General features: G+C 42.9%; 1 protein-coding gene and 1 non-coding gene across 2 annotated transcripts in view; one reads left to right on the top strand and one right to left on the bottom strand.

The window, feature by feature from the left end:
- nav2a (neuron navigator 2a) overlaps positions 1-27,131 on the top strand; it is a 1,052,051-nt gene that overhangs the window by 265,159 nt on the left and 759,761 nt on the right. The window lies entirely within an intron of this gene.
- trnak-cuu (transfer RNA lysine (anticodon CUU)) lies at positions 9,288-9,360 on the bottom strand. The gene has a single exon. It is a non-coding gene; the product is annotated as a tRNA-Lys (tRNA).

Here is a 27,131-nt window from a genome sequence, read left to right on the forward strand (position 1 = left end):
AATACTACAGCAGTGCTCAGGCAGGACAGATTAGAGGACTTGTCTACTGAGTCCTTATGGGTGGAGCTGAGAAACAGGAAAGGTATGGCCACATTAGTGGGATTGTATTACAGACCGCCCAATAGTCAACGAGACTCAGAAGAGCAAATCTGCAGAGAGATAGCAGACAACTGCAGGAAACATAAAGTTATGGTGGTGGGGGATTTTAATTTTCCATACATTGATTGGGACTCCCATACTGTTAGGGGTCGAGATGGTTTAGAGTTTGTAAAATGTGTTCAGGAAAGTTTTCTAAATCAATATATAGAGGGACCAACTACTGGATCTCCTGTTAGGAAACGAATTAGGGCAAGTGACAGAAGTCTGTGTAGGGGAGCACTTTGGTTCCAGTGATCATAACACCATTAGTTTCAATTTGATCATGGACAAGGATAGATCTGGTCCTAGGGTTGAGGTTCTGAACTGGAAGAAGGCCAAATTTGAAGAAATGAGAAAGGATCTAAAAAGCGTGGATTGGGACAGGTTGTTCTCTGGCAAAGATGTGATTGGTAGGTGGGAAGCCTTCAAAGGGGAAATTTTGAGAGTGCAGAGTTTGTATGTTCCTGTCAGGATTAAAGGCAAATTGAATAGGAATAAGGAACCTTGGTTCTCAAGGGATATTGCAACTCTGTTAAAGAAGAAGAGGGAGTTGTATGAAATGTATAGGAAACAGGGGGTAAATCAGGTGCTTGAGGAGTATAAGAAGTGCAAGAAAATACTTAAGAAAGAAATCAGGAGTGCTTAAAGAAGACATGAGGTTGCCTTGGCAGTCAAAGTGAAGGATAATCCAAAGAGTTTTTACAAGTATATTAAGAGCAAAAGGATTGTAAGGGATAAAATTGGTCCTCTTGAAGATCAGAGTGGTTGGCTTTGTGAAGAACCAAAGGAAATGGGGGAGATCTTAAATAGGTTTTTTGCGTCTGTATTTACTAAGGAAGCTGGCATGAAATCTATGGAATTGAGGGAATCAAGTAGTGAGACCATGGAAACTGTACAGATTGAAAAGGAGGAGGTGCTTGCTGTCTTGAGGAAAATTAAAGTGGATAAATCCCCGGGACCTGACAGAGTGTTCCCTCGGACCTTGAAGGAGACTAGTGTTGAAATTGTGGGGGCCCTGGCAGAAATATTTAAAATGTCGCTGTCTACGGGTGAAGTGCAGGAGGATTGGAGGGTGGCTCATGTTGTTCCGTTGTTTAAAAAAGGATCGAAAAGTAATCCGGGAAATTATAGGCCGGTGAGTTTAACGTCAGTAGTAGGTAAGTTATTGGAGGGAGTACTAAGAGACAGAATCTACAAGCATTTGGATAGACAGGGGCTTATTAGGGAGAGTCAACATGGCTTTGTGCGTGGTAGGTCATGTTTGACCAATCTGTTGGAGTTTTTCGAGGAGGTTACCAGAAAAGTGGATGAAGGGAAGGCAGTGAATATTGTCTACATGGACTTCAGTAAGGCCTTTGACAAGGTCCCGCATGGGAGGTTAGTTAGGAAAATCCATTCGCTAGGTATACATGGAGAGGTGGTAAATTGGATTAGACATTGGCTCAATGGAAGAAGCCAGAGAGTGGTGGTAGAGAATTGCTTCTCTGAGTGGAGGCCTGTGACTAGTGGTGTGCCACAGGGATCAGTGCTGGGTCCATTGTTATTTGTCATCTATATCAATGATCTGGATGATAATGTGGTAAATTGGATCAGCAAGTTTGCTGATGATACGAAGATTGGAGGTGTAGTAGACAGTGAGGAAGGTTTTCAGAGCCTGCAGAGGGACTTGGACCAGCTGGAAAAATGGGCTGAAGAATGGCAGATGGAGTTTAATACTGACAAGTGTGAGGTATTGCACGTTGGAAGGACAAACCAAGGTAGAACATACAAGGTTAATGGTAAGGCACTGAGGAGTGCAGTGGAACAGAGGGATCTGGGAATACAGATACAAAATTCCCTAAAAGTGTCGTCACAGGTAGATAGGGTCGTAAAGAGAGCTTTTGGTACATTGGCCTTTATTAATCGAAGTATTGAGTATAAGAGCTGGAATGTTATGATGAGGTTGTATAAGGCATTGGTGAGGCCGAATCTGGAGTATTGTGTTCAGTTTTGGTCACCAAATTACAGGAAGGATATAAATAAGGTTGAAAGAGTGCAGAGAAGGTTTACAAGGACGTTGCCGGGACTTGAGAAACTCAGTTACAGAGAAAGGTTGAATAGGTTAGGACTTTATTCCCTGGAGCGTAGAAGAATGAGGGGAGATTTGATAGAGGTATATAAAATTATGATGGGTATAGACAGAGTGAATGCAAGCAGGCTTTTTCCACTGAGGCAAGGGGAGAAATAAAAGCAGAGGACATGGGTTAAGGGTGAGGGGGGAAAAGTTTAAAGGGAACATTAGGGGGGGACTTCTTCACACAGAGAGTGGTGGGAGTATGGAATGAGCTGCCGGACGAGGTGGTAAATGCGGGTTCTTTTTTAACATTTAAGAATAAATTGGACAGATACATGGATGGGAGGTGTATGGAGGGATATGGTCCGTGTGCAGGTTAGTGGGACTAGGCAGAAAATGGTTCGGCACAGCCAAGAAGGGCCAAAGGGCCTGTTTCTGTGCTGTAGTTTCTATGGTTCTATGGTTCTAACCTACAGTGTACGACTTCAAATGCTGTTTGCACTTTCTAAGTCAATTATACGCTGAAGAAGTATCTGAAATCCTTGCAACCGTGTCATGTTCTAATAGGAAACAGCTGCCTAAACCTTGCTTATATTCTTGACTCGAGTACTTTCCTCTCTGCTACCTCGTTCTTATCTGCCCTTCAAGTGCCTGAACTAGAACATCTGGTAACAAATGCTGTTTGCACTCGGTATGACATGATTGTTGTCGTTTCATTTCCGTGCTTGTGAAAAGATACATCTTCACTGTATATAAATCCTCACTGTGCTGGCATTAGAGAAGGCACAGACGAGGTTTATGTGAGTGATCCTGGAAATTATAGGGTTAGCAAAGGAGGAGCATTTGATGGATCAGGGCCTGAACTTGCTGGAGTTTGGAAGAATGAGGGAGAGTGGGTATCGAAGTGAACTCCATGGCATTTTGAAAAGCCTAGCTAGTCTGGACATGGAGAAGATGTTCTAGTCGTGAGGAAGTCTCGGACCTCAGCTTCAGGATAGAAAGATGTCCCCTTAGAACAGAGATGAGGAGGAATTTCTTTAGCCAAAGGGTAGTGAGTCTGTGTAGTTCATTGCCACAGACGGCTGTGGAATTCAAGTCATTGGCTCTATTTAAAGCAGAGGTTGATAGGTTCTTCATTAGTAAGGGTGTCAAAGATCATGGAGTGAAGGCAGGAGAATGGGGTTGAGAGGGTAATAAGCCAGCCATAATGGGATGGTGGAGCAAATAGCCTAATTCTCTTCTGATGTCTTACAGTCTTATGGTCTAAAACACAGTGGTAGGCTGCAGGCAAATTAAAAAGCTGAGCAGCAAATGCTGCAATCATGTTACATTGCTATATTCTGGCTGGTAATAATGTGTTATTTAAAGACATGGCAGGTAACAATTACAGCTTCTACAGGGTGGCATGGTAGCATAGTGCTTAGCACAACTCTATACAGTACCCGTGACCAGGTTCATTTCCTGCCCTGCCTGTAAGAAGTTGGTGCGTTCTCCTCATGACCGTGTGGGTTTCCTCCGGGTGCTCTGGTTGTCTCCGACAGTCCAAACAAAACAGTACCATACCGTCATTGGTTAATTAGTCATTGTAAATTGTCTCGTGATTAGGCTAGGATTAAAATTGGGGGATTGTTGGACATCACGGTTGGAAGCGCTTGTTTTGCCCTGTATCTCAATCAGACGAATATCAACATTCAAGTGACCTTCCTCTACTGGTTGCAGTCTCTCATTTACAGAGGCAGGGGATACTTTCTTTTCAGTCAGAGCAATGTGATTTTTGGAATGGTAATAGAATTCTTAAAAAAATTAAAGTAGTTGGTTTGGTTGTTTAAGAAGATTAAGGAGTATGAAGGGAGCTCTGTCACAAAGGATTAGGGTCATTGCCAGCACGGTGGATAAAGAGACACTGTTTGGGCTGAAGGGTCTGCGTAATCTCTGTACTCCAATTGTGACAGTGACATGACAAAAGGCATCAGAGCCTCAATAGTGAGGATGAACTCAGCAAACTGAAATGAATGCCAGTGAGGTGCACATTTCACTCACGCCTGTCGGGTGACGGTGATGCATGATAGCCATGGTGTGGCAGGGAAGGTATCGGAATGAGAATCAAGTTTAATATCACCAGCACACATCGTGAAATTTGTTAACTTTACGGCAGCAGTACAATGAAATATAAGATATATAAATATAAAGAGAAAAAAACTGAATTACACTTAAGTATATATATCTACTAAATACGTTTGTAGTTAAGTTAAAATAAGTATTCAAAGAATGAAAAAAAAGTAGTGAGGTAGTGTTCATGGGTTCAATGTCCATTTAGAAATCAGATGGCAGAGGAGAAGAAGCTATTGCTGAATTTCTGAGCACATGCCTTCAGGCTTCTGTACCTCGTCCCCGACTGTAACAATGAGAAGAGGGCATGTCCTGGGTGGTGGTAAGGACGCTGCCTTCCTAAGCCACCGCTCCTTGAAGATGTCTTAGATACTTTGGAGGCTAGTACCCATGATGGAGCTGACTAATTGGAGTTATGCATGTCAACCACATTTGTTGTAACTGAGGAGTGCACATGTGCCACATGGATTGCAGGAAGGGAAGGTGAGCATTCATGCTGAAAGTCCGTATCGGAGTCAATATTCCTGTTACGCATTTCTTTCCTCTAGCTTTCATGGGCGGACTCCCGGCATGGCCAGTTATATAGAAATTACTGGAACAGTCCACAGGGGTAGTGAAGGACTTTAATGGAAGCAACATGTCAAATATCCACACTACCTCTCTGTTGTAGTGTGACTAATATCTGAGCACACCATTTTCTTGAGTTCTTTGGACTATAACCTTTAGTGCTAACATCTTCTTTCTATATTTCTCGCAGATTTGATGTGTGTTCTGCCGTAAGAGGAGTGAAAAAATGTTTTTTAAGGGATACTTTTTTAAAGATTGGCTTTATTTGTCACCTGCACCTGCGTCATTTGTGTCAGCAACCAGCACACTGTCCAAGAATGTGCTGGGTTAGCCTGCAGGTGCTGTTAGGCTTCAGGCGCCAAGATCGTATGCCCACAACTTACTAATGCTGATTCGTACAAGTATAGAATGTGGGAGTAAACTGGAGCACCGGAAGGAACCCACGTGATCACGGGGAGAACGTTCAGACACAGGGAGGAGTCAACCCCCGACTGCTGGTGCTGTAAAACTTTGCGCTAATCAGTATGCCACCTTGCCACCCTATTTGGTTCAGTTTAGATGTAGGTCTGGCTTTCGGTACTTCCATGTGACTAAAGCTGTGACTTTTCCTCGATTTGACGACACTCCAGCTGGAGCACATGCCATCCTGAAGAACTAGCTTTCTCGTTCCATTACGATGTATTCAGTTTGAGCTCGTGCATCTGCTTTTCATTGTGTCTGTGTGATTGGTAATCCATGGCATAGAACTGGAGCAACACACAAAGTGCAGGAGGAACCTAGCAGGTCAGGCATCATCTACAGAGGGGAGTGGACAGCTAATATTTCAGATCGGGACTTTTCCTCTGGACTGGCCAGTCTAGATGAAAAGTTCGGATTTGAAGTGCCAACTCTCCATGGATGCCTCTGACCTGCCGAGTTCCTCCAGTGCTTTGTGTGTTGGGTTTGAGGAAATTTGTTATGTCATCAAAGATCCAAGCAAATTTCTGCAGCTGTACTGTGGAGATCATTCTAATTGATCGCATCGCTGTCAGTTATGGAGGGGCAGTGACTGGAAAAAGCTGTAGAAGATTGTAAACTCAGTCAGCTCCATCATGGGCACCAGCCTCCCCAGCATCAAGAATATCTTCAAAAGAAAATGCCTCAAAAAGGCTGCATCCATCATAAAGGATCCCCACCACCCAGGACATGTCTCTTCTCATTACTACCGACAGGGAGGAGATACAAGAGACTGAACCCACCCACTCAATTTCTTCCCCTCTGACATCAGGTTTCTGAATGGACAATGAATACTCCTTCACCATTATTGCCCTCTTTTTGCACAACTAATTATCTTTTTTACATAATATAATAATATTTTAATGGAATAATGTTTTATCATAATCAATAGTATGTTTTTTGTGTTACGCTGTGCTGCTGCTGCAGAATAACAGATTCCATGACATACATTAGTGGTAATAAATGTGATTCTGATTCTGGCATTGCTTAAGACCCCAGCGTCTGCAGCCTCTTGAGATATCCATTGATCTGAATGTCAACTGCAATGCATCCTAGCATCCTCAATGAGTCTACTTTCTGCTGGAGCTCATGCTCGCGTATACTAAGACCTAATGGAACTTGTATCATCTAAATAATATATTAAATATTATGTATAGAACATAGAAATTTACAGCACATTACAGGCCTGTTGGTCCACAGTTTTGTAGCAACCATGTAACCTACTCTAGCACATAACTCTCTATTTTTCTAAGCTCCATGTACCTATCTAAGAGGTTCTTAATAGACCCTGTTATATCTGCTTCCACCACTGCCACTGGCAGTGCATTCTCTGCACCTACCACTCTTTGTGAAAACTTACCCCTGACATCCCCTCGGTATCTATTTCCAAGCACCTTAAAACTATGCCCCCTCATATTAGCCATTTCAGCTCTGGGAAAAAGCCTCTGGCTATCCACACGATCAATGCCCTTATCATCTTATACACCTTGATCAGGTCGCCTCTCATCCTCTGTCGCTCCAAGGAGAAAAGGCCAAGTACACTTAACCTATTCTCGTAAGGTACACCCTCCAGTCCAGGCAACATCCTTGTAAATCTCCTCTGCACTCTCTTTATAGTAGCCACATCCTTCCTGTAGTGAGGTGACCAGAACTGAATACAGTACTCCAAGTGGGGTCTGTCCAAGGTCTTTATATAGCTGTACCATTATCTCACGGCTCTTGACTCAATCCCACGGTTGGTGAAGGCCAACTCACCATACGCCTTATTATCAACACTGTCAACCTGCGTAGGACACGGAACCCAAGATCTCTCAGATCCTCCACACTGCCAAGAGTCTTACCATTTATATTATATTCTGTCTTCAAATTGGACCTACCAAAATGAACCACTTCATACTTTTTCTGGGTTGAAGTCCATCTGCCACTTCTCAGCTTAGTTCTACATCCTATCAATGTCCCACTGTAACCTCTGACAGCCCTTCAGACTATCCACAACACCCCCAACCTTTGTATAATCAGCAAACTTACTAACCCACCTTTCTACTTCTTCATCCAGGTCATTTATAAAAATCACAAAGAGGAGTGGTCCCAGACCAGATCCCTGTGGAATACCACTGGTCACTGACCTCCATGCAGAATATGAACCATCTACAACCACTCTTTGTCTTCGGTGGGCAAGCTCATTCTGGATCCACAAAGTAAAGTCTCCTTGGATCCTGTGCCTCCTTATTTTCTGAAGGGGCCTTGCATGGGGAGCCTTATCAAATGCCTTACTGAAATTCATATACACTACATCCACTGCTCTACCTTCATCAATGTGTTTTATTGCATCCTCAAATTTCAGTCAGGCTGGTAAAGCAGGACCTGCCCTTGACAAAGCCATGCTGACTAAACCTGATCAGATTATGTTTCTCCAAATGCTCATAAATCCTGCCACTCAGGATCTTCTCCAACAACTTGCCCACCACAGAGGTCAGACTCACTGGTCTATAATTTCCTGGTCTATTTCTGCTCCCTTTCTTGAACGAGGGAACAGCATTTGCAACCCTCCAATCCTCCGGTACTTCTCCCGTCCCTATTGATGATGCAAAGATCATTGCAAGAGGCTCAGCAACCTCCTCCCTCACTTCCCACAGAAGCCTGGGGTATATCTCATCCGGCCCCAGTGACTTATCTAACTTAATGCTTTTCAAAAGCCCCAGGACATTCTCTTTCTTAAATGTCTATATGCTCAGGCATTTCAGTCTGCTGTAAATAATATATTAAATATTATGGTGAAGGTTTCTCATTAATCCTCACATCTGAAGCCTTTGGGCTCTGCATTTGCTGATGTTATTTTTTCTCTAGAATTGGAGTTGGGTGTGGGTACTATTTTATGACTGGATTTTGGGTCAAGGCAAGTCCTTAGGGCAAATCATTAACGTTTCTTTCTTACCACAATGGGATTTATACGGCCTGAGACTTCAATATATTTGGTTCTTAGCTCTGTTTTATTTTGTGACATTCTTTTTCAAGCTCTCCAGCCCAATCAGAAATCTACATAAAAATTAGCTTGTCACATGTACATCTGAAACGTGCCATTTGCATCAAATTAAATCAGTGAGGATGGTGCTGAGCAGCCCACAAGCATCTCCATGCTTACAGTGCCAACGTAGATTGCCTACTACTCACTAAAGCCTGGTTTATACTTCTGCGTCAACGCGTCGCCGTAAACCCTACGCAAAGCTGACGCGGAACCCTACACGAGAGCTTGCGTTGCTGCGACACACACCTCTCCCAAAATGTAACCGCGTGTCGCGGCAACGCAGACCACAACAACTGTGATTGGTCCGCTTGGTAGCATCGCATGTCCTCCTACGCTGCAATAGCTTCCCATTGGGCGACTGAAGGGCAGGGAAGGAACTCTGGTTGCAATGCTTTCCATAAAGCTTTACAGACCTCCGAAATTATGGAGGACACATTTCGCTTTTACGAAAAAAGATGCTCGCGTCTTGTTTACCCCAAGACTACCATGACCATGAAGCCTTGCGCGGGCAGGTGAGTGCACATGCGTGACGTGCGCCAATTACCGAGCGACGCAGACACAACAACACACAAGCATAAATGCTCACAACGTGCGTAGGCCATTTGCGTAGGTTACGGTGTCCAGTTAACGCAGAAGTATAAACTGGGCTTAACCCTTATCATACGTCTTCAGTATGTGAGAGTAAACTGGAGTGCTGAGAGGAAACCCACAGAGTCATGGAGAGAACGTACAAACTCCTTGCAGACAGTGGCAGGAATTGAAACAAACCTGAAATCTAAAACAGAACGTAGGAGAGCAAATTAACATCATATTACAGCAAACAGAGGCAAAACTCAGTTATTGCTGGCACTCTAATAGCGTTACACTAACTTCTACACTTCTGTACCGTCCTAAGTAATTCACCCAACATGGGGCTCGAACTCATGACCCTGAGATTAAGTGTCTCATGCTCTTCCGACTGAGCTAGCTGAGTGTGAACTCAGTCAGTAGAGAATAGTGGGTGCATCATTGATTTTGCTTAGACTTCCAGGATAATGTGCTTATCAGAATCTACAGGATATCTAGTTGTTTCATTAATATGGGGGTTCAAAACCTGGGGTCCATGCACCTCTTGCTTAATGGTTTACTGAAGTCAGGCATGGTTCTTTGCCATTTTTACAATCCAGGATAGCAAGCTTACCTCTTTCTGTGATACAGAGCATGGAACTGACTTCATTCCCCTCGTGTATTCCTCTGATATGCGTTGTTACAAGTTACAGAGTTTTGCCTCTGCTGAAATATGATATTAATTTGCTCTCCTATGTTCTGTTTTAGATTTCGGGTTTGCTTCATTTCCTCTTGTGTCTGGATGATGATATAGATTTTATTTCTGCGGTAACTGTCCCATTAAGTCATTGCATCCAGATGTATGAATCAAGTAGCAAATATTCCCTCGAACTCTCTGTCATCTTCCATGATATGGATGATGTAGTTTTAATCCTTTGGGATTGGCCTTTTCACTCTTGCTCCTTCAGTTTTCTCACTTCTGATTTGCAAATTTCCCATGGTTGACTTGACTACATAATCTGCAGTTCAGACGATTTGTGGAGCAATTTCTTTCTCATCTCTGTTGCAAATACAGCGCTTGTACCTTCATATAACATAGATTTATTTCTAGAGCATAGTTTTTAAATATAATTTACATAAATAATTTGCATTAAGACAGCAGAGATATGGATTGTTAGATTTGGTGACAATATAAAGAGAGTTAGATTATAAAACGTAGGAGCAGGAATAGGCCATTCAGCCTATTTTGCTCTGCCATTCCATCATGGCTGATTTATTATACCTTTCAACCCCATTCTTCTGCCTTCTCTCCATAACCTTTGATACCCTTACTGATCAAGAACCTGTTAAACTCCTAATGATTTGACCTGCACAGCCATCTGTGGCAATAAATTCCACAGTTGCACTGCCCTCTGCCTCAGGAAATTCCTTCTCGTCTCTTCTGAAAGGACGTCCTTGTACTCTGTGGCTGTGCCCTCTAGTCGTAGGCTCCCCCAGTATTAGAAGTATCCTTTCCTAAAATGAAGTAAGCTATGTTGTTCATGGTAGTTCTGGATCTGGTGTCCTAATGCAAAAGAATGTCAGGCTACTTAATCTGCAGTTTGAACCAGATGGATAATCATTAAGGGCATGAAAGGTTATGCGCAAAAGGCAGGAGAATGGGGTTGAGATGGGAAATTAAATCAACAGTGATTGAATGATGGAGCAGACTTGTTGGGTTGAATGGCCCATTCTCGTCTTATTGTTTTTGTGATTTGGATGTTGCAGTTTTAATCCTTTGGGATTAGTCAAATCAAATACCAAATTTGATTGTTATTCAATCATACATGATTAACCATGAACACAGACAAGTGAAATAGCCTTATTCCGGCGACAAGGTGCAATAAACAGTATCAACACATAGTACAAGGCACATATAAGATATCAGTAAACAGCGGTCACACAAAAGAAGTATAATCCTAGACTCCGAGTCCATGAATTTTGCAGCAGTTTACGGTCGAACACATATAGCTTGTCTTCTGTAGAACGAACATTGGAGGGCAGCGCTCTGTCCAGTTTGGACGCCACGCCACACTGCCTCCTTCGCTTCTCTCCTGGGCAGCGGTAAACAGGCGACATCGCAGTTTGAGGCCTAGTCCGCGCTACGACTGAGGCTAGGCAGCACCAAAAAATCAGTGAAAGAGACTTGCAGCATTCCACATTAACAACGTCCAACAGTATCTTGCGATCACAAGAAAAGCAATTAAGACAATCACTGGTGAATAGACTCCACACTACTTCATGCACTGACTCCTCCAGTGTTTCCCATACGTGGGCAGTAGCACAATCTGCACCATATCCAACTCCTTCAGTTTCTTGGCCTACAAGCAACTCACCGATGGGGTAGACCTGCAGTACTTTAAGTTCCTAATGTTCAGCAGGGTCTTGTGATTGTGAAAATATTTGTTTAAAAAGGACAGTGACAGGTGTGATCACTCTAGCTCCTTCAGTTCTCTCTGTGTTCTCACTAATAAAGCTCCTGCTTCACATGTCCAGTCATCTGGGTTGAATCCTAACTCCAGTACTGTCTGTGTGGAGTGAACATGTCAGATGGATTTCCCTTGGATGCTCCACTTTCCTCCCAAATCCCAAAAACATGTTGCTTGATGGGCTGATTGTGCACTGTAAGTTGTCTCTGGTGTGAGTGATAAAAACTGGGAGAATCGTTGGGAACGTGTGGAGAATGGATTCCGGAGATAATTTGAGGGGAATGGGATTGATCTGTGAGTTTGTATAGACTTGATGGGCTGAATGGCCTCCTTTGTCACAAGAGAATGTAGCATATGAAAGCAAGTTGTAAAGAGAACCTAAGGAGGCTGCAAATGGATATAGATAAATGAGTGGGCAGTGATCTGGCACATGAAGTGTTCTGTGGGAAAATGTAAAATTGTCCATTTCTGCAGGCAAGATGCAAAAGGAAACTATTATACCAAAAAGTCGTACATTGCTCTGAAGTTCAAAGGGATCTGGACATCACCCTGTATGGTTTGCAGAAGTTTAGTGTGCAAGTATTGCAAGTAATTAGTGAAGTTATTTAGAACACAAAATGTAACAGTGCAGTGTAGGTCCTTCAGCCCACCATGTTGTGCTGACATTTTAACTTACTCCAAGATCAACTTAATGCTTCCTCATGCATCGCCCTCCATTCTTCTTTCATCTATAAGCCTATCTAAGAGCCTTTTATATGTCCGTAATGTGTCTGTCTCTACCACAACCACAGGTTTCATGCACATAGCACTCTCTGTGTAAAATAACCCACGTCTCACATCCCCCAATTCTTTCCCTCAAGCACTTTAACATTATGCCCTCTTGTATTAGCCATTTCCACCCTGGGAAAACAGCACTGACTGTCCACTCTTATCAGTATCTCTTATCATCTGGTATGCCTCGAATCTGTCACCTCTCATCCTTCACTTCAAAGAGAAAAGCCCTAGCTCACTCAGCCTTTCCCCATAATGCATGCTCTCTCTTCCAGGCAGTCTCCTGGTAAATCTTCTCTGTGCCCTTTCTAAAGCTTCCACATCCTTCCTATAATGAAGCAACCAGAATTGAACACAATACTCCAAGTGTGGTCTTAACCAGGGTTTTATAGAGCTGCAAAAGGATTAGCAACAGTATTGTTCAGAAAATTGAAAACAGAAGTGAAGTGGTTGTATTTTAGTTACATAGAGCATTGGTAGGACTGCCTATAGTGTCCTATGTACACCATAGTTCTCCTCATTTTAGGAAGCATCTTAATACTTTGGCAGCAGTCCAAAGAAGGTTTACCACAATAATGACTTGGTTTTCTTCTGAGGAAAAAATTGGACAGAATTGCCTTATATCTTCTGGAATTTAGAAGAGTGAAAGCAGACTTGATAGAAGCATATTTGATACTGAAGGGTTTTGACTGGGGGTTTGGGGGGTGATTCTCTTGTGGCAGAGGATGTTTTCTCTTGTGATATTAAAAATAAGGGGTTGTTTATCTAAGACTGAGTCTCCTTTCTCATTGGTTCATGAGTCTTTGGAGCTTTTCCTCAAAGGGCAGAGGAAACAGAATGTTGGAATATTTTTAAGGCCAAGAGAGCAAGGTTGCTGTCGGTTGACAGGAATGTGGAGTTTAGTTTATTGTCAGGTCAGCAATGATTTTATTGAATGGGAAGGCAGAGCTGAGTGCTCTACTGCTCCTAACTTGTATGCGCAGATTCAGCTGACAGACTTAGATCTATGTATTATCAAGTTGTTTAATATTCCTTCATGCCATGCGCTTGATTAGGTAATAGTTATTGAATACGTGTACAATATATAGAACAGCGGTCCCCAACCACCAGGCCGCAAAGCATGCGCTACTGAGCCGCGAGGAAACGATATGATTTGGTGATATGAGTCAGCTGCACCTTTCCTCATTACCTGTCCTGCACTGTGTTGAGCTCGCATGCACGCGAGCTCATTACGCACGCGTCATCCATGTCAGAGCGGGAAGGAGATCAACTCCTGGAGCTTGCAAATGACGGCGGGCTAAGAAGTATGTTTGACATAACATCTCTGCTGGTGATCCAGATCAAAGTCAAGGCTGAATATCCTGAGATAGACACGGAAGCACTGAAAACGTTGCTTCCATTTCCAACATATATCTGCAGTGAATGCAACGAAAACTAAATTGCAGAATAGACTGGACATAGGGAACCCATTTGAGTATCACTGTCTCCCATCACCCCTCGATAGGACCGTGTAGTTGCAGGAAAACGAGTATTCAGCCCAGGGCTCCCACTGATTTAGCGATGTTGATGCGTTGCAATGATCTTATATGTTCATACGAGGAAAATATGCGCTGTGTGCTTAATATCCAAACGTTACTTAAAATGTTATGATGCTATTGACTTATAAGTGACTTACAGAACCATATAACAATTACAGCATGGATAAGGGACATCTCTGCCCTTCTAGTACGTGCCGAACGCTACTCTCACCTCGTCCCACTGACCTGCACTCAGCCCATAAACCTCCATTCCTTTCCTCTCCATATACCCATCCAATTTTTCTTTTAAATAATATCAAACCTGCCTCTACCACTTCTACTGGAAGTTCGTTCAACACTTACTTCAAGCTCCCCTGTCCTCCCCTGATAATTGACTTATCGCTATATTCATGCGAGGAAAATATGCGCTGTGTGTTTAATATTAAATTTGTTTGATAAACCCTCTTAGAAATGAAATTGAGTGTATTAGCCACTTATCACCTATATTCGGGTCGTGATTAACAGCCCCCCCGAACAGAATCACCAAAAACGATTTGCAGAAAGGAAATCGGCATGTGCACGCATGCGCAAGTCACGCACGCGCACTGGTGCCCGCGCAAGGCTTCATGGTCGTTGTAGTCTTTTGGGGTAAACACAATGTATTTGACTGCTACTCTTGTCCATTGGCAACCATTCCCCCCCCCCCACCGGTCGGCTGGTCCGCAAGAATATTGTCAATATGAAACCGGTCTGCAGTGCAAAAAAGGTTGGGGACCCCTGATATAGAATATACCCTCAGTGGCCACTTTAGTACGTACACCTATACACCTGCTCGTTGAGACAAGTATCTAATTAGCCAGTCGTGGCAGTCACTCAATGCATTGCAACATGCAAACCTGGTCAAGAGGTTCCGTTGTTGGTTAGACCAACCATCAAAGGAAGAGTTAGTAAGAGATTTGAAAGGGGGAGGGGGAGATCCAAAATGATAGGAGAAGACAGGAGGGGGTGCCTGTCACTAACTCTTCCTTCAGTTAGTCCTGACGAAGGGTCTCGGCCTGAAATGTTGACTGTACCTCTTCCTAGAGATGCTGCCTGGCCTGCTGCGTTCACCAGCAACTTTGATGTGTGTTGCTTGAATTTCCAGCATCTGCAGAATTCCTGTTGATCGGTGTACCTATGTCAACTCTTGAGGTGGATGGACCACAGCAGCTGAAGATCACAAATTTACACTCTGAGGTCACTTTATGAGGTACAGGAGCCCCGAGCGCAGAATACATGTATAATACTGCATATCGCACATACTTCTTTATTGAGTAATGTAGTGCATGTACCAGTCCTAATAATATGGGTTCTTACTCAGCCTTAGAATAACAACCGCACCCTCCACACACGAGATACATGTATTGCTTTCATTCTGATTGCCAGCAAATATCCCCAAGCAACTGAGGCTGCTGCTGATCTTCCTCACTTAAACCAGTTGTCCGAGAAGGCAATGAATGGAAAGGATGAAACTGAAGTTTTTCTGTTGGAGTTCTGCATCCTGTTTGTAAATTCTCGGATGTATGTCCAAAGAGGGAGAGGTTGATTTGCAAGGCGGCAAATATATTTGCACGTTGTGACTTCAAGTCAGTGAAGACTGAATATGTAGATGACAATATTACATTGCAGAGAAGAATGCACAACTTGTGACGCTCTTGTTCAATGGGATCTCAGTATGAATAAAGACTAGATTTTGAAAGATTGGCTTCTCCTTCTCAAATATACATCAAAACATACAGTGAGTTAAGTCATTTGCGTCAACAACCAGCACAGGCTAAGAAAGTGCTGGCAGCAACCCATAAGTGCCGCCATGCTTCCAGTGCCAACATAGCATGCCCACAACTTCTTAAAACCAGCCAATATGTCTTTAGAATGTGGGAGGAAACTCGAGCAGCCGGGGAAACCCACGTGGTCACGGGGTGAACGTATGAACCCCCGACGGGCCGCGGCGGGAGTTGAACCCTAAGAGTGAATGCTGGGACTGTAAAGCATTTGGCTAATCACTGCATTACTGTGCCATCTGCATTCATACATAAAGAGACAGACTGCATTGCACTGGCTTTGGTAGGCACCTTCCCTTACCCATCTTGACCTTCCATCCCTCCAACTGTGCAGAGGAATGTCACTCTATGTATCTGGGTTTGAATTTTCTGCATGAGGTGTATATGGGGAGGAGGGTGCAGGATACAGAGGGCTCCAGGTGTTTTTGTGAATGAATTTCTGGGGGAGGGGGCACAGTTGCATCACAGTTACCGTAACACTATTTAACAGCACCAGTGACAATTCTGGCTGATGTCTGTCAGGGCCTTGTACGTTCTCCCCATGACTGTGTGTTTCTGCTGGAGAAACTGGAGGATTAATAGGTTAATTGGTCACATCACATGCATGTAGTTGGGCCGGAGGAATCTGTTACCATGCTGTGTCTCTAAATAAAAAAAATAATTTCATAAGGTTAGCAGGCGGGTGTAATGTGTATCTTGGAAGAGGGAATTATTGTTGAAATAGAGTACAGGCTGAAGCTGCACAGTCGTAGAGCACTATAGCACAGAAACAGGTCTTCAGCCCATCTAGTCCATGCTGAACCATTACTCTGCCTAATGCCATTACCTGCACCCGGACTATAGCTCTCCATATCACTGATATGCATGTAGCTATCGAAACTTGTCTTAAAATTTGAAATTGGAGACTGGAGGATGGAGGGGGAGAAGATGGCGCGACGGCAGCGTGCACAGCCTCTCCGGTGAATAATATCTGTAATCTGTCAGGTAGGGTACCATGCACGATTCTGATTTGACGGAGACAGGTGTGAGAATACGGAGGAACATCTGGAGAAATTTCTGAAATGCCCACTTCGCTGCCGCTGCTACTGTGTGGTAACCAGAATCTCTGGAGCAGAAGGCCCCGAAATCCTCGGCTTTGCTTGTTTCAGCGGCCGGGGCGAGGTCGAAGGTGCTCGGGAAGCTGTATCGGAGGGGCTGGTCGGAGGCTCGAAGTTTTCAGATGGACAGACTCAGTGTCGGCTGTCGTTGGCTGCTTCTAGGGCATCGGCAAGTTGTCGGTGCCTGGAGGTTTATGGCAGGGAGTTTCTCCCTTTTGCTGCCTGCTATCAGGGACTTGGGAGTCGGTCAACTTAGGGACTTTGAGACTTTTTTTTTTACCATGCCCATGGTTTGCTCTTCATCAAATTATGGTATTGCTTTGCACTGCTGTAATTATATGTTATAATTATGTGATTCTGTCAGTGTTAGTCTTTGGTTTGTCCTGTTTTCTGTGATATCACTCTGGAGAAACATTGTATCATTTCTTAATGCATGTATGCATTTCTAAATGACAATAAAAGAGGACTGAGTGTTCTCATAATCTAATTGAACCCACATCCATCACTTCCACAGGCAGCTCACTCCACATTTGCACTACCCTTTGAGTGAAGAAATCTCCACTCATTTTCCTTAGATATTTTACCTATCATCCTAAACCCTGCTACACCCTACCTGAATGGAAAAAAGCCTGCATGTATTCACCCTATCTATACCTTCAAGTTTTTGTATACCTCTGTAGATCTTCCCTTGTTTTCCTATGCTCAGAATCAGAATCAGAATCACTTTATTCCCAGTGTGTGAAACAAACCAGAATTGATTGTGGTTCGGTGTCAATCATAAAATACAGGACAATACCATAACAGACAACACAATAACAACCAACAGTTTACAGTACAATAGTGCAAACAGTCAGAGCAATCAACAATTAGCAGAATGGTCACATGCACAAATCTCATTAATCAAACTTAAATAAATGTGAACATATGAACAGGCGCAGTAATTATTAACAGAACAAGGAGAGCAGGAAAGACCATTTAATGGATGTTGCACTGGGACAGTTAAGGTATTGCAGCAGAGTAAGTTTTGTTGAGAATCTGAATAGCTACATGAAAGAAGCTTTGAAGATAATGTGTCATGTTGGTGGTGATGGACTTGTAGCATCTCCCTAATGGGAATCTGGTGAATGGGTGACTACTAGGGTGGGATTAAAGTCTTAACCTACCCAACCTTTCCCTACAATTCAGGTTCTCAAGTCCTGGCAACATCCTTGTATATTTTCTCTGTACTTTTTCAATCTTATTCATATCTTTCCTGTAGGCAGGCGACACAAATCCAAATTTGGGCTCACCAATGTCTTATCCAACTTCAGCATAACATCCTAACTCCTATACTCAGTAACTTGATTTATGAAGGCCAGTGGGCCAAAACCTCTCTTTACGACCCTATCTACCTATGACATCACATTCAAGGAATAATGGATCTATATTCCCAGATCCCTATTGTCTACTGCACACACTGGTACCCTGCTGTTCACTGTGTAAGACCTACCCGGGTTGGTCCAATCTCGCACTTGTCTGCATTAAATTCCATCTTCCACTTTTTAGCCCATTATTATAGCTGGTCCAGGTCCTTCTGCAAGCTTTGATAGCCTTCCTCGCTGTCTACTACACTTTGAATCTTGGTGTCATCATCAAGTTTGCTGATCCAGTGTACCATATTATCATCCAGGTCATTGATGTGGCTGACAAACAACAACAGATCCAGCATTCTTCTTTAAAACACAGCCTCCAGTCAGAGAGACAACCATCTACTACCTTTCTCTGACTTTTCCCCTGAAGGCAATGTTGAGTCCAGTTTACTAACTCAAGTGCATTTGGAACACTGTGCACAATTTCTCTCCTTTATTTAAGAAAGGATAAACATTGGGGGCAGTCCAAAAGGGATTTACTAGATTAATTACTGGGATTAGACGGTTGGCATTTCTATATGCTCTGGAGATTGGTAGAATGAAGGGTCATTTTATTGCAACATTCAGGAACATGTAGATGTTGAGATGGTTCCACAAGTGCATGAGTTTCAAATAAAGGGACATAATTGCAAGATAGATTTTCCAAGATTTCACCCAGGAACTTGAAGCTGCTTGCCCCTTCCACTGCTGACCCCTCAACGACAACTCATCACTGACTTCCCCTTCCTGAAGTCTACTCTCAATTCCTTGGTCTTACTGATGTTGAGTGCAAAGTTGTTGTTACACGAGTCAACCTGATGACCTATTTTACTCCTATACACATCCTCATTGCCACTGGAGATTCTGCCAACAACAGCGGTGTCATCGAGAATTTATAGATGGTGCTTGAGCTACAAGACCATAAGACATAAGAGCAGTAATAGACTATTTGGTCCATTGAGTTTAGGCGCTGTTGCTTAATGGCTGATTTATTATCCCTCTCAACCTCATTCTCTTGCTCTGTCCCCGTAACCTTTGATGCCCTTACTAATCAAGATTCTATCAACTTCCACTTTAAATGTACTCAATGATTTGGCCATCACAGCTGTCTGTGGCAATGATTTCCACAGATTCACCAACCTCTGGTTAAAGAAATACCTCCTCATCTCTTCTAAAGAGACATCCTTGTATTCTGAGACTGTGCACTCTGGTACTAAACTCCCTCACTGTAGGAAAGGTCCTCGCTAAACCCACTTTATCTAGCCCTTTCTATATAGAATAAGCTTCAAGGCTAAACTCCAATTAGTACAGCTCCAGAGCCATCAAATGCCCCTCATACTTTAACCCTTTCAACCTGGCTAACTACAGTACTGTTCAAAAGTATTAGGAGTGCCGGGGCAGGGCGTGTCACAGGTGCACACATACCCAGCCCTGAGACACCAAGCAAGGTCAATTGATTTATTGATTGTTACGGAATGTTTCTCCGGTGCTTCTTGCTCCCTCCACTCTCCCTTCCCCTTTTCCCAAACATGGTTCCCCACCTCCCATATCAAAATCACTCACGTATGTCATGAATTTAGTTTTTTATTTTGCGGCAGCAGTAGAGTGCAAAGCAGAACATCGCTACAGTACTGTGCAAAAGTCTCAGGCATCATAGCTATATATATGTGTGCCAAAGACTTTTGTACAGTCCTGTATGCCGTGTCACACAGTTATGAGTGCAGAGACATGAGAACAGTGGGCTAAGCACGCATCCTTAGGGTGTGTTTGTGTTGATTATTGCTTAATATAGTTAAAAAAATAACTGAGTGCCTGAAGGGATTGGAACAAAACTGACATTTTGTAAATGAAAGCAGCTATTGCTATATTGTTACCATATCCTCAGTACCTTAAAGATTGCGTTAATAATCACAGAAATTACTACACACCTTAATTATTCAACCACAAATTGAAGATTGTGTGGCAAGTCATTTCTTCCAGGTAAGGCAGATGGATTATGTGGGATATGTTCAGAATATACAAGTGATTAAGCTTGAAAGGCAAGTTCTGCAATGTTAGCAAATATTGACATCCTATTTGGCTTAGTCTGTGGCACTGTGGAACTAAACTGCAGATCACAGCAATCTCGAGTTTGATCTTTGTCTCTGTGAGTATGCACAGAATTTGGAATTGGGCATATTGAAGTAGAGTAATTGGAATATGAGAGGGAAATAATTGAAACTGAAAATGCTACTATAAATTCATATCCAGCTTGGTAAGGACTGAGTTGGATTTGGCAGAGCACCTGTAGCACTTATACAGTGCACAAATTCTGCAGCTATCAGATCTTAAATTATAGTAATTTATTTGGGTAATCTTGTACCTGCCAAGCTCTTGCATAGATTCTGACAAATGCTTCATGTCAAAGTCGGGAAACAGGATGACAACTTCAGGATGATTTTTACTGCGCGAGATTTCCTATTGCCCCTATCGCCTACAGTGAACTTCTAATCAAAACCAAAATTTACTCTGCGATGATTTATTAGTGGCTGCTGACCAACTGTTATGTTTGTTATTTGGGAAGGATATTTTTTGAAGGTTCAAACTGCCATCGAACATACTTGGAGGATTACAGATAATACTCTGAGGATGCAAAATGTGACATAATATGGTATGTTTGAAAGCACATTTTCTGTTAAATTATGGTGGCAAAGTGGGTATGACTATAAATTCCCCAGTGGGAACTTTACTTCTACGCCTTTCTGTAAGTACTGAGAGCGTAGATTTTCATTATCAGTGCAAGTGGATGCTGAATTCGTAGTGGCGGTAAAACAGAATGTTGCACTCACAACACGCTGGAGGAACTCAGCAGGTCGGGCAGCATCCGTGGAAATGATCAGTCAACATGTTGTGAATGTTGCTTTGACCCCAGCATCTGCAGAGTATTTTGTGTAAAGCAGAATGTTGGTAAGCAGTGCTCCGTCTTGGTAACCCAGATTTATACTTAGTGGAACACAGGCTTGTGCAGCTTGGTTAGAAGCCTCATATTTTTAAGTTTCTGGGATATGGACTTAGCTGACAAGAGCATATTATGTTGCCTATCCTCATTATCCAATGAGAAGGTGAGAAGGTTGCCTCTTTGAATTTTGTCGGTCCTTTTGGTGAAGGTTCTCTCAGAGTGCTGTTTGGTAGGATGTGATGAAAAAGGGCTGATTTAGTATTTCCAAGGTAAGGTAGTTCCTGATTTGCAGGGGAGTCTGTAACTGGTAATATTTCAGTGCCCTGTACCCCTCAGCCTTGGTGGTGGAGCTTACAGGTTTAGGCAACATTGGTAAAGTATCCACGGTGAGCAACTGTCATTCATTTTGTGGAGAACTACACCCACTGTCCACTTGTAGTAGAGGAAATGAATATATTATGTGGCGGAAGGGGTACCAATCACATGAGTTGCTTTATCCTGAATGGTTTCAGAGATGTTGGACATCCACTCATCTGGGCCAGTGGGGAGTATTGTATCACACTCTTGTTTTATGCCCTGTGTTGCACACAAAAAATGCTGGGGGGGGACTCAGGAAGTCAGGGGAATAAGCAGTTGACATTTCAGGCTGTGAAATGGAAGGGGAAAGAAGCTGGAAAATGAAAGTGGGAGGAAGGGATGGAGTACAAGCTGGCAGGTCACAGGTGAAATCAAATGAGGGGGCAGTGCAATGCTGGGAGGTGATCGATAGATGAGGTAAAGGGCTGAAGAAAAAGAAATCCAATAGGAGAGGAGAGTGGACTATGAGAAGAAGTGAAGGAGGAGGGGCAACAGAGGGATGTGATCTCCAAGTGAGAAGAGAAAGGGTAAGAGAAGAGCCGGAACGAGGAATGGAAAAGGAAAGAAGGTGGAGGAGGAGAAATTACCAGAGGTTAGAGAAATTGATGTTCCCTGCCGGCAGGTTGGAGGCTACCTAGACAGAATATGAGGTTTGTTCCTCCAGCGTGAAAGTGGCCTCATCATGGCAGTAGAGAAGGTCATGCACCAGGGGTTCCCAACCTGGCATCCACACACCCATTGGTTAATGGTAGGGATCAATGGCATAAAAATGCCACAGACCGATATTTTGGAATGAGAACGGGCAGTGGAATTAAAATGGTTGGCCACCTGGAAGTCTTGCATTTTGCGGATAGATCAAAGGTGGTCGAAGGTTTATCTCCTGTACGTTGTAGGAGAGCTATTGAGTGATGCAGTTGGTGACCTGTTCTTCTAGCCATGGTGTTTGTGTGTTTGCTCCAGTTGATGTTTTGTCAATACGGAACCCCAGCATGTTTGATGATGGGGGCCTCAGGAATGGTTAATGGTGTTGACTGCCAAGGAAAGGTGGTTTGGGGCTCTTTTCTGGTGGTAGTTATTACTTGACACTTATCAGCCAGGTCTGTACATTGCCCAAGTCCCGATGAATGCAGACATGAACTGCTTCATTGTCTGAAGTTTTGAAAATGAGATTGACGATAGTGTAATCATTAAAGCACAACTCCACTTCAAACCTTACAATGGGAGGATAGTCCGTGATGTGCACTGAGGATCACTTAGATCTGGGATTATTTACCTCTGCCAACCACAACTATCTTCCTTTGTACATGAGTCCAGCTATTTGAGTGTTTTGCCCTGTTCAGCCCATCCTGGGGTTGATTCCAAAGGTCGGAGCCTGAAGGTTGATCGGAAGCCAAAGCCCTGGTCTTTGAATCTGGAGACCACAGGCGAAATTGTTTGTGAGTCCATTGGAGATCTGGATCCCTGTTCTGGGTGTGTGGGTGGGAGGGGGGAAAGGGGCTCGTTGATGTTTTGTTGCTTGTTGTGTTTTGTGTTGTTCTGCTGGCACTGTGGGTGCATTATGTTGGCAAAGGAATGCATGACAACACTTGCGGGCTGTTCCCAGCACATCCTGAGGTTGTGCAGTTTGTTAACTCAAATGATGCACTGTATGCTTCGATGTACATGTGATAAATAGTTTAATCCTAATTTGCATGTGAATCTGTCTTCAGTTTCATCAAGATGCCTTCACGTTATGTTCAACCAAATGCTTTTCTGTTATCAAGGGTAGTCATTCCTCTTCTATGTAATTAAGTGTTATGGTCCATATTTAGATAAAAGCTATGATGAAATGTAGATCCAAGCAATCCTATTGCAATCTAAACTGGGCTTTGATAAGTATGTGAGGTCATTTCTGAGCTCTCCTAAGTTTAGAAATGTACCCCAAAATTGTGCAATATATAATGGATGAAAACCATTGGATATCTGTCCTGTGGGAGAGAGGCGAGATTCTACAGTGCTGCTGTTTTGAGCATTACTCAGTGTTTCCAAAAATCATTTCTTAATTTCAGTATTTTATATAAAGAAAACTAATGCCGGGATCTGGAGTCTGGTTACATTTTGTGTTCTCACTAGAATTTTTCTTTTTTGTTGCCTTCATTTTCAGCACCCCCTAGTTTGGTGTCGCTTGCAGCCTGCATTATTATTACACTTAGGGGGAGGGCAGGTGACCTGTAGCTAGACCTTTGCCTCAGCTGCTGCTTATCTACCACCTTTTCATTGCACTGCCAGCAGCATGTTTTAAAATTGTCACGTTTGTGTTCAATAATTAGGTGTTTTCTCTCACCATAAGCAATGAGCTTGCTATGATTTACTCCCAACACATTACACAACAGGCACTATAAGAGGCATATTCTCATGTCCGTTCACAAAATGTCAGAGCTGTTTGTTTGATGAACTCAGTCAGTGTGATATTTGGCTTGGTTTCCATCCAAGCCTGTCCTGTGTTAATATTCTAAACCTTACAGTGAAAGATATTTGTTCTGATTAAAATAGTATCCGCCTCGACAAGCAATAATTTGTGTTGGATAGTGCTGTATGGGAAAGCAGCCTAATCCTTTTTAATAATGGCCAGATCTAGCAAATAAAGCTTTGTTGCCATGGTAACAGAATATTGTTTCCTGAGGAGTGTAGTTGATAATAAGCAAGTTGCATCTGAAGCGTTTTTTTGTTCATGAACTACAGAAACCACACCTGTGATACGTGACATCCAGTGCACTGGAACCCACGCATTTCTGAAAGCAGACAACTGCACCCCCTTTTTTGAGGTTCTGAGGAGAATTATTTCTGAGCAATACATCTCAGCAAGTTAAAACCTTTTGTTGGCAACAGACCTACACTGCTGGATATTCTGTGTGTCATTTGTAAGTGCACGTTACTCTGATTGACTGCAAACCCACTCGTGTTTCTTAAATCCATTCATCGAAAATGAAACCCCAGCAACACAGGTCAGAAAATACAATCATGGCAAGATGTGCAGAAGCATAATTCCTACCCTTTGGAACCCAAATTGATTGGATTAGATTTTTGCAGAGGATTAACAGATTGGAAGATTCACCTGCTTACAAAAAATCATGAGCTGACTTCTCAAGTACAGTTCATGGGGTCAGACACGGAGCAAAGCCAACAATAGCATTTGGTTTGACCTGAAATTTGTGGTTTTCTATTAACGTACTTCCTGTCATTCTGTATCCGTGGAGTATTTTGTACTTTTGCTGAAATGGCTGTTGTTTAGGAACAAACTTGATCTCTCTGGAATCATGGTTCATTTAGAAACAAAATGAGAATCGGAACCAGTTTTAATATCACTGGCATATGTCATGAAATTTGTTATTTAGATGTAGCAACACATTGCAATACATAATAAAAAAAAACTAAATTACGATAAGAAATATATATAAATGTTTAAATGAAGTAGTGTGATCCGAGAGAAAACATGAAAAAATAGTGAGGTAGTCTACATGGATAAGTTCATTATCCTTTCAGAAATCTGATGATGTGGTGGTGGGGGGGGAGGCGAATGAAGCTGTTCCTGAAACATTGAGTGTGTAGCTTCAGTCTGCTCTTCCTCCTTCTTGATGGTAGAAGAGGGCACATCTTGGGTGATGGGGGTCCTTACTGGTGGATGCTGCCTTTTTGAAGATGCCCTCGATACTGGGGAGGCTAGTGCCCATGATGGAGCTGGCTGAGCTTACAACTTTTTGCAGCTTATTTCGATGCTGTGCAGTGGCCCCTCCGTATCAGACAGTGCTGCAACCATTTAGAGCACTCTCCAAGGTACGTCTGTAGAGATTTGCGAGAGTCTTTGGTGACATAGCAAGACTTCTCAAACTCCTAATAAAAAATAGCTGCTCTTGTGCCTTCTTTGTAATTGCATTAGTATGTTGGGCCTAGGATAGATCCTCAGAGACATTGACACCAGAGAATTTGAAACTGCTCACCCTTTCCACTGCTGATCATTCGATGATGTGTGTGTTCCACTGACTTCCCCTTCCTGAAGTCCACAATCAATTCCTTAGTCTTACTGACGTTGAGTGCAATGTTTGTGCTATGATACGACTCAATCAGCTGATCTGTCTCGCTCCTCTATGCCTCTTCGTTACCATGCGAAATTCTTGCCCACAATTGGCAAATTTGGAGTTGTAATTTGAGCGGTGCCTAGCCACACAGTCGCGAGAGAGAGTAGAGCAGTGGGCTAAGCACGCATCCTTGAGATGCGCCTATGTTGACTGCCAGAGAAGAGATGTTATTTCTGATTTGTACTGACTGTGGTCTCTCAGAGGAAGTCAAGGATCCAGTTGCAGAGGGAGGTACAGAGGCCCAGGTTTTGAAGCTTGTTGATTAGAACTGAAGGAATGATTGTGTCACAAGCAAGAGAAAATCTTCAAATGCTGGAAATCCAAGCAATAATAATTGTGCTGAACGTTGAGCTGTAATCAATAAACATCAGCCGTAGGTATTGCTAAAAAAACACACCTGAATTTTTTCCCCTTAAGTCACCCACCCACAACTGTCCCGTAAGACCATTACACAGAGGAGCAGAATTAGGCCCTTTGAGTCTGCTCTGCCATTCGATCGTGGCTGATTTATTTTCCCTTTGAACCCCATTCTCCTCCCTTCCCCCATAACCTTTGCCACCCTGACTAATCTAGAACCTGTATTTCTCTGTTTTAAATAGACCCAATGACTTGTCCGCCACAGCTGTCTGTGGCAATGAATTCTACAGACTCACAATGATTTGGCTAAAGAACTTGCTCCTCTGTTCCAAAGGGATGTTCTTCTATTCTGAGACTGTGCCCTCTGGTCATAGACTCTCACACTAACAGAAACGTTCTCCCCATGTCTACTCTAAGTAGGCCTTTCAATATTCCATAGGTTTCAATAAGAAACCACCCCCCCATATTCTTCTAAACTCCAGTCAGTATAGGCCCAGAGCCACCAAATGCTCATCATACATGAATCCTTTTATTCTCAGAGTCATTCCCCTCAAATCTCACTTGTCATCATAATTTAGCATGAAGTTTGATGTTTCCATTTTGCCACTTTATATGCTCTGCAAGGATAATTTATTTATAAAAGTGTGGAAGTTTATTCTTCTCAAACATACGCCCTGGTCTCCCCAAGCACAAACTTTGTCAAGAATAACCTTTATCCAAAGTCATAGATGAGCAGATTAAACCTGCTTCCCTGTACATAGACATCAGTTTTCTGATTGCTGATTTACAGTGGTGCAGAACGGTACAGTAGATTTGTTCACTTTCTTCAGAAATAGTCACATTCTCATGTAAACTTGCTCCCTTCCATGTGGCTTAGATCTTTACACTTACAGGTTGAAAATTGTCCCCCTCAGGTATAAACCCCAGTTTCATTGTTATGCTCATTGTAACAGGGATTCCATTCTTTGGTCCTTCTGAGCAGTTTTTCATTGCAACATCATCAACCCTATCATTGTGACACTGTAACTATCAAGATCATTGCCTCAGCAGATTTTTCTGGGTATTTCAGCACAAGTTTCTAGTGGACTTATTCAAAGAAAAGACTCCTTCTCAAAATGCACTACTCTGTGTAAATTGTCAGCATGAGTACCATGAGTTTCACCAACCTACTTGGAATGATGAAATGCTGGAACCACTTTCTCACCTTCAGCCTACCTTCACTGAGCTATTTACACCATGTTGGAGATAACATGCCTCCTCAAAGACTGAATGATGGGCTTCCTGATCATAGATCGGAACTGGCGAGCTTAATGCTATAGCACCTTCGCACTTTACAGAAGTTGGCACTGATGGCAAAATAATATTCTTTA

This window comes from Mobula hypostoma, chromosome 11 (genome assembly GCF_963921235.1).
Source record: "Mobula hypostoma chromosome 11, sMobHyp1.1, whole genome shotgun sequence".
In the NCBI taxonomy this organism is placed as follows: Eukaryota; Metazoa; Chordata; class Chondrichthyes; order Myliobatiformes; family Myliobatidae; genus Mobula; species Mobula hypostoma.